At 42.7% G+C, this 8040-nt stretch overlaps 2 pseudogenes; one reads left to right on the plus strand and one right to left on the minus strand.

The window, feature by feature from the left end:
- The first annotated feature begins 670 nt into the window (after window positions 1-670).
- Window positions 671-3542, plus strand: LOC105074133 (NADH dehydrogenase [ubiquinone] 1 beta subcomplex subunit 9 pseudogene; annotated as a pseudogene).
- Window positions 3543-7246: 3704 nt separating this feature from the next.
- On the minus strand, window positions 7247-7399 carry LOC123618702 (U1 spliceosomal RNA; annotated as a pseudogene).
- Window positions 7400-8040: the final 641 nt, after the last annotated feature.

The following is an 8040-nucleotide window of genomic DNA, read 5'->3' on the forward strand; positions in this document are numbered from 1 at the left end:
TTCAGTTGAGCCCCCGGAACGTGCCCCGCCACGTGTGGGTCCTTGGCTTCACAGAGGAAAGAGTTCAAGAGCGAGCCACAGTAGTAAAGGTACATTTATTTAGAGATACATCAAAAGGCAAGAGAAAGGCCACAAGGTGTGGATGTTGGGTGCTCAGATTAGAGTAAAAGTAGGTACACACTCCAGAGACAGAGTGTAGGCCAACTCCGAAGAGGCAGAGAGAGGGTGCGGCCACAAGTCATCATGTTGCCAGTTTTTATGAACTCAGTGGCTTCATATGCTAATAAGTGGAAGGACCAGTCTAAGTAGTCTGGGGAAGGGGCTGGGACAGGAAGTTGGCCGTTTCCCACTCTTTGACCTTTCATGGCTAGGCTTGGGACTGCCATGGCATGCTATTCACCATGTTAATATATTACAATGGGCTTATAATGAAGCTCAAGGTCTGCTAGAAGTCAAGTCTCCCACCATCTTGAGCCTCAAGGCCTATTGGGGATTGACTCCTCAGCCATCCTGATGTTAATTGTTGTGTTGTTCCTAGAATGGCTGTGCGCTGCCCCCTTCCTGTCTCAGCTTTGCCTGCTGTGTGGACTGCGGGTCAGGAAAGAAACTTCTTATGAGACCTCTTGGGAATCGGGTTGAACGCCCAGGCCAGGGCCTGCAAGTGCACATGATGGCCTTGGGAACCATCATCCTAGCTAAGCCTTGGTGAGTGCTGCCACAAGACAGGCAGTGTTCTGTGTAGTCTGAGTGGAGTAACTACCTCACCCTCCTGATAACACTGTGATGAGGGTGGTATTCTTTCTTTAAAAAATTTTTTTGTTGTTGGTTTGTTCTGGAGGGGAAGTAATTATGTTTATTTTCTTTTTATTGTTTTTAACAGAGGTACTGGGGATTGAACCCAGGACCTCCTGCATGCTGAGCATGCACTTTACCACTGAACTATACCCCCTGCCCCTCCCTTTGCAGGGTGATATTCTTACCGTCCTCCATTTTGACCTCAAGATAACTGGGCACCCAGAGGCTGTTTCATGTCCCAGCTGCACATTCTGGTGCAGGCTGCCTGGCTCTGGGATCAGCCTGTAACCACGCTCCATCCTGCCTCCTTGGGGTCCACCACCCTCAGGAAGGCTCTCACAACAGGCAGAATGTTGCACTCCTGCTTGAAGTTTATGAAATCTTTCACATGGATGACCTCATTCTAGCCATGCAACAGTAGCTTCTATGAGGTAGGTACTATTGTTACTCATGGCTAAGAAAACCGACTGAACTGATTTGTCAGAGGTTAGAATGTAGGTGGCAAAGACCCAGACTTGCCGTCTTATGACTCCGGGAGTCCGGTGTCAGGTCTCACATTCATTTGTCAGTCACGGCCTGCTTCACGGTCAACACACCGTGTGGTTCAAAGGTCAGGGCAATTTCCACTCCGACTCAGCTGCCTCCTGTCGAGGAAAATGCTTTTCTGAACCGAGGAAGAAAGTCACCGAGAAATGTGGTGCTGGCGTCGATTTCCTCCGATTGGGCAACGGCTTCCGCCATCTGGATCGGGTGACGTCAGCCGTCTGGCTTTGGGCCAGGATTCTCCCACCCAGGAAACTGACTTCCGGCCGGGCTCCCCGCCGGCTCCCGCCTCCTGGAGGAGCAGGCCTCTCAGTTTGCAAAGGGGAAGACTGGAAATCAGATTTCAGGGAAGGTTTCGCTTTAGGGAAGGAGGTAAAATGGGGCAGAGGAGTTCAGAGGACACTGGCGGGAAATGAGCAGGCACACCCCCCCTGTGTGAGGTCTGGGGTCTTTCTGGGGGCAAGACGGGAGAATCCAGGGATCAGACCGGGATGTTTAAGATTTTGTGACTAATAGACTTAAGTAAATGGGGGCAGAGAGGGGAGAAAGGTAAGCAAAGCTGAGGAAATCTGGAAAAAGTTGCACATAAAGACAAACACAGAAGGCCACACATAAGCCAAGAATAGAATGTTGTTCTCAATCTTTATGTACTTTTCTGTGGACACTAAATCTTGAATAAATCAGTAACACAGCAAAAAGCAGCCTTTTACCACTTTACTTTTTAATTTGTTTTATTTTTATACTTAGTTTACAATGTTGTATCAGTTTCTGGTATTCAGCATAATGTTTTAGTCATACATAAACATACATATATTCCCTTTCATATTCTTTTTCATTATAGGTTACTACAAGATACTTATTTATTTTATTTGGGAGGTAATTAGGTTTGTTTGTTTGTTTGTTTAAATGGAGGTTCTGGGGATTGAACCCAGTGTGTGCATGCTAAGCACACATTCTAACCACTGAGCTATACCTTCCCCCATCATTATATGTTACTACAAGATATTGAATATAGTTCCCTGTGCTATACAGTAGAAACTAGTGGTCTGTCTATTTATATATAGAAGTTAGTATCTGCAAATCTCGAGCTCCCAATTTATCCCTTTGTCCCCTTCCCTCCTGGTAACCATAAGTTTGTTTTTTATGTCTGTGAGTCTGTTTCTGAACTGCTTTACTTTTTGAATTATAAAAATATGCCAGTTTACAAATCTAAACAATAGATACAGTAGAAATTTTGTGTCCCTCCCCCATCCCAAACCCTGGTCTCCAGGCCTGGTTCATAAATGCTGTTAATTACTTTGGCTGTTTCTTCAGCCCAAAATAATCTCATTTACTCTTCACAATGACCCTATGAAATAAGAACTATTATTGTGCTTTTATTTTTTTTTTAATTGTGGTAAAATATATATATAACAAAGATTTACCATTTTACTGCACCCCGGTGGCCCAAGGTGAATGGGTCACCATGGTACTCTGGCCTACCTGACCCAGCAGTGGAAGGTCTGCAGCTTTATAAGCAGGTGCTATGCCACCTTGACTTGTGGTGCATCCACAGGGACAAATACTGGTCCTTTGCTTGTTTGAGAGAGCCCGGTTTGAAGATCTAAGAAGGAAAAGGGTTTGGTAAAGTCTGCCCAGCTACTGAGGGAGGCAGAGGAAGAATTCTGCCACCACCAGCATCCACAACCATTTATCTCCCCTGCTTTACTGAGGGCACCTCTCAGGAGAGATAAGAGTGTTACAAGGTCCCTGCGAGGTACTTAGATGACTGGCATCCTTCTGAGAAGGCGATGTATCCTAAATTCTTTGCCAGGAGAGCAGTGGAAGAAACTGTGGAGGGAAATCTGGGAGCAAGAGGTTAAGCAGCTGCAGGGGGACACTTGCCAGGTAGTCCTCAGGTGAAAGCTTTGCCCTTTGCCTGAAAGGACGGTGACTTGTCCCCACTGTGGTGGCATATGGTGACCAGGCCCCAGAAGCATCCCACATAGAGAGGAAGTTTCCCTCACCATTTGTGCTTGCAAGGAAATAAGTTACAGAACCCACACACACTTACCTTCATAAAAATAACTAGGCATTACAACTAAATATATAAATACCTAAAATTTATACTATTTTAAAACCATTTTTAAATATACAGTTCAGCAACATTAAGTACATTTATACTGTTGTGCAGCCATCACCACCATCCATCTCCAGAGCTTTCACATCTTCCCCAACTAAACTTCTGTATCCAGGAAACAATATCTTCTCATGCCCCCCTCCCCCTAACCTTCGCCCCTGGCAACCACCATTCTGCTTTGTCTCTATGAATTTAACTACTCTAGGGACCTCATATAAGTGAAATCACATAATATTTATCCTCTTGTGACTGGCTTTTATTTCACTTACCATAATGTCTTTGAGATTCATTCATGTTGTAGCAGGTGTCAGAATTTTCTCCCTTTTTAAGGCTGCGTAATATTCCATTGTATATATAGACCACATTTTGTTTATCCATTCATCCATCGATGGACACTTGGGTTGCCTCCACCTCTTGGCTATTGTGAATAATGTCACTATGAATGTGTATGTACACATATCTGTTTGAATTATGTCTTTATTTTTAATAATAGCAGTATTGAGATATGATTCCTATATCATACGGTTCACCATTTTAAAGTGTACAATTGAATGGTTTTTAACATGCTCATGGAGTTCTGTGACCAACCTACAATTGATTTTAGAATATTTTCATCACCACCAAAAGAAATCCCAAAGCCATGAACAATCATTCCCAACTTCCCCTCAGATCCCTGCCCGCTTCTGTCCTAGACAACCACTAACCTACTTTTTATCTCTGAGGATTGGTCTATTCTGGACATTTCATATAAATGAAGTCACACAATATGTGGCCTTTTGTGTCTGGCTTCTCTCACTTAGCATAATGTTTTCAAAGTTCAGCTACATTGTAGCAGCTATCATTACTTTGTTTTTCTTTATTGCCTAATGATTTCCATTATGTGAATATAGATACCACAATTCACTATTTATTCATTCATCAATTGATGGCTATTTGTGTTGTTTCTATGTTTTGGTTATTATGAATAGCGCTGGTATGGTATGAATATTTATGAACAAGGATGTGTGTGGATGTGTTTTCATTTCTCTTGGGTATTATACCTAGGAGTGCAGTTTCTAGTCATATGGAAACCCTTTGTTGAAACTTTTGAGGAACTGCCAGGCTGTTTTCTGAAGTGACTGCACCATTTGACATTCCCACCAGCAGTGTATGAGGGTTCCAATCTCTCCAACCTGTTTTTTTTTTTATTCTACCATTTTAGTGGGTATAAAGTGGTATTAATTATGTTGAGCATCTTTTTATGTGTTTGTTGGCCATTTGTATATCTTTGGAGAAATGTTTATAAAGATCCTTTGCCCATTTTTAAATTCTTTTTTTTTTAATTACTGAGTTGTAAGAGTTCTTTATATATTCTCAATACAAGCCCTTTAACAGATCGGTGACTTACAAGTATTTCATCCCATTCTGTAGATCATCTTTTCACCTTTTTTTTTTTTTAAGATTATACTCCATTTATAGTTACTATAAAATATTGGCTGTATTCCCTGTATTGTATAATATATCCTTGTAGCTTATTTTATACATAACTATTATTGTACTTCTAAATCCCCTACCCCTATATTGCCTCTCCCCACTGGTAACCACTAGTTTGTTTTCTATATCTGTGAGTCTGCTTCTTTTTGTTATAGTCACTGATTTGTTGTATTTTTTAGATTCCACATATAAGTGATATCATACACTTATTTGTCTTTCTCTATCTGACTTATTTCACTTAGCATCATACTCTCCAAGTCCATCCAAGTTGCTGTAAATGGCAAAAGTTTAATTATGGTTGAATAGTATTCCATTGTGTATACACACATGTGTATATTATACCACATTTTCTTTATCCATTCATCTGTTGATGGACACTTAGGTTGCTTCCACATCTTGGCATCTTTTCACTTTCTTGATGGTGTCCTTTGGAGCACAAAAGTTTTAAATTTTGATCAAGTCCAGTTTACCTGTTTCTTTGTTACTTGTGCATTTGGTATTGTAGCCAAGAAGCTACCACCTAATCTGCAGTCACAAAGATTTGAGACTATGTTCTCTTCTAAGAGAAGAGAACATAGTCTTAGCTGTCACATTTAGGTCTTTGATCCATTGTGGGTTAATTTTCTTATACAGTGTGAGATAGGGACCTAACTTCATTCTTTTGCATGTGGATATCCAGTTGTCCCAGTGTTACTATGCTTTTTTACAAATAAATAAATTGTAAGCTCCATGAGAAAAAGGACAGTGCCTGGTTTTGCTCACCATTGTCTCCTCAGGATTCACTTAGCCCCATGCCTGATACATACAAGATGCTCAATAAATAATAGATTCAGTGAATAAATATACGAGTGACTGAGTCTCAGAGAGATTAAACAACTTGTGTAGGTCAGCCAGCTAGAAAGTAGCCACACATTGTTCAAACCCAAGGCTTTTCATTCATTTCTGATGAAGAATTTTTTGCTTCTAAGTTTCCGAAACTTTTCTCAAGTTACAAAAGCTCTTTACCGCAAGAAACCAGATTTCCTCAAAGTTTCATTTGCTGCCTCTCCTTGAATCATCCCAATAATTCCATTGTATGTGAACAGCCAGCCTTCACAAATCTAGTGAGCCTCATGTCCCTTCTGCCTCTGTCTCCTCTGTGTAATGGAATATTGTGGGACAGACCTGATTTGATGTGGGAGGCATTTTGGGTGCACGGGAGGCTTTGTGTGTGCTCGTTGTGTGAAGCACAGCCTTAGGGAAACCCAGTGTCCTTGCTTTGGTCCTGACATGGTACCCCTTTCATGGACCGTGGTTTCTGATTCTGAGTATAGCTTGCCATCTTAGAGGAAAATGATGCCATGTGGCATAAACCCCAGCTATAGAACATTTTGATGGACTCACCTCTTTGGGGATGTGGACAAGGGAGAACCCTCAAGGGAAAAAGCACTATGCCCTTCAAAGTTTCTGAAGTTAAACTCTAAACTGTGGTGAGAGTTGAGTTGAATCACCAGTCCCCCCACCCTGACAGTGTTGAGTTTGGGCTCCCCCTGTTGGACCCTTTGAAAAATTATTATTTGAACTAGTACAGAAAAAATTAAGACTGAGAAGAGGGGGCAAAAGAAAGAACATTTACTGAGAGCTTGCTATATGTTGGGCATTTTCTTTAGGCATCTTGTTTCATCCTCAAAGTTATCCTACAGGTTTTATCAATCCTAACTTGCAGAGTTGGAAGCTGAAACTTGCCCGAAGTCACACCAAGATTTGAACCCAGAGCTCTCCTGACTCCCTAAAGTCACACTCTTCCCAGAGCTCAGAGCCAAGGGAGCCAGCGGGTAGAAATGCCACCGGAGGGCCCTTCTCTCCACTACTGCTGGGTCTATTGCTCACTTTATCAAGATATTTTGGGGGGCCCAGGGACTCTTTGGGAATCCTCCTGAATCAATGGTATGTTGAAGCAAGCTTGGACTGGCTGGTGAGAGGAATTGTTAAATATTCAGGAATTTTACAAGCTGTTTGTTAAACCTGTTGGTAGCTGGGAATCAAATATGGTAGATGGGAGTATTTACACCATGGAAATTGGTAAAGGCTTCCCCCACCTCAAATCCCCCCACTCCTCGCTGATTTAACCAGCACATCACTGTAGCTGAACTCACCTCTGAGGGCAGAAATGCCCCTGACAGAGCATCAGCTTTGAGGACGACAGGGTCTGTCACCAGTGGTCACAAGTTTCAGCTGTAGATTGACGAAGGGTAGACATATGGGCTGGAAAATGAGGAAGTGTGGGCACAAGGGAGGGAGAAAAGAGGCAGTAGAATTTTTTTTTTTTTCCCAGGGGAAAGCTTGAATGCACACTACCACAAATTATGCAGTCAAGTTTCCCACATTTGGGGAAATTGCAGGAGTCAGCACATCCAGAGTGCAGTGGATAAAACTCGCCCTGGGAAAACCACCTTCGTCATCATGGTATCTCCCCTGCCAGATAAGTATGTAGAATATTGGCTATTGACCGGGACAAAGTACCAACTATTTTTTTTTTAACTGAGCTGTAACTTTATTTTATCTATCTATCTATCTATCTATCCATCCTTATACTTAAAACAAAAGTATAATTGACTTCCAACATGATTTTAGTTTTGGGTGTCCCAACATTGTAATTTGTTCTTTTTATACATTACAAATTGATCACCACAAAGTACCACTGCGTATAATCCCAGGGATTTGTGGGGAGGGGTTGTAGTTTGTCATTAAGAGTCGTTTTCTTTCAGGGCAGTGCTTCCAGTTCATACAGAAACTAGAAGAGTGCCCTGGTGTTGGGGGTGGGGGGCTCTGCACAACGCAGAGGAGGGGAGATCTCTTCTGAGGAGGGAAAGGTGACTTTGAGCCTTGAGGTCTGGGGTGGGAAGCAGCTGGTGGACTATATTCCCAACCCTGAGACTACAGCTGGGATCCTTTCGTGGGCCAGGTGTTGACCTTCCTCCAGCAGGGCCCCCATATTACCCAGGGCTTCCTGGCTCTGTGACAGAGCAGAACAGCTCTAAGCACTGGGGACTGAGTCCCCAGAGCCCACTCTGGGTGCTTTGAGGCTCTTTCTGAGGACTCTCTCCATTTGAGAACTGGAGGCAGGGGAC

The sequence above is a fragment of the Camelus bactrianus genome, chromosome 20, assembly GCF_048773025.1.
Source record: "Camelus bactrianus isolate YW-2024 breed Bactrian camel chromosome 20, ASM4877302v1, whole genome shotgun sequence".
Classification (NCBI taxonomy): domain Eukaryota; kingdom Metazoa; phylum Chordata; class Mammalia; order Artiodactyla; family Camelidae; genus Camelus; species Camelus bactrianus.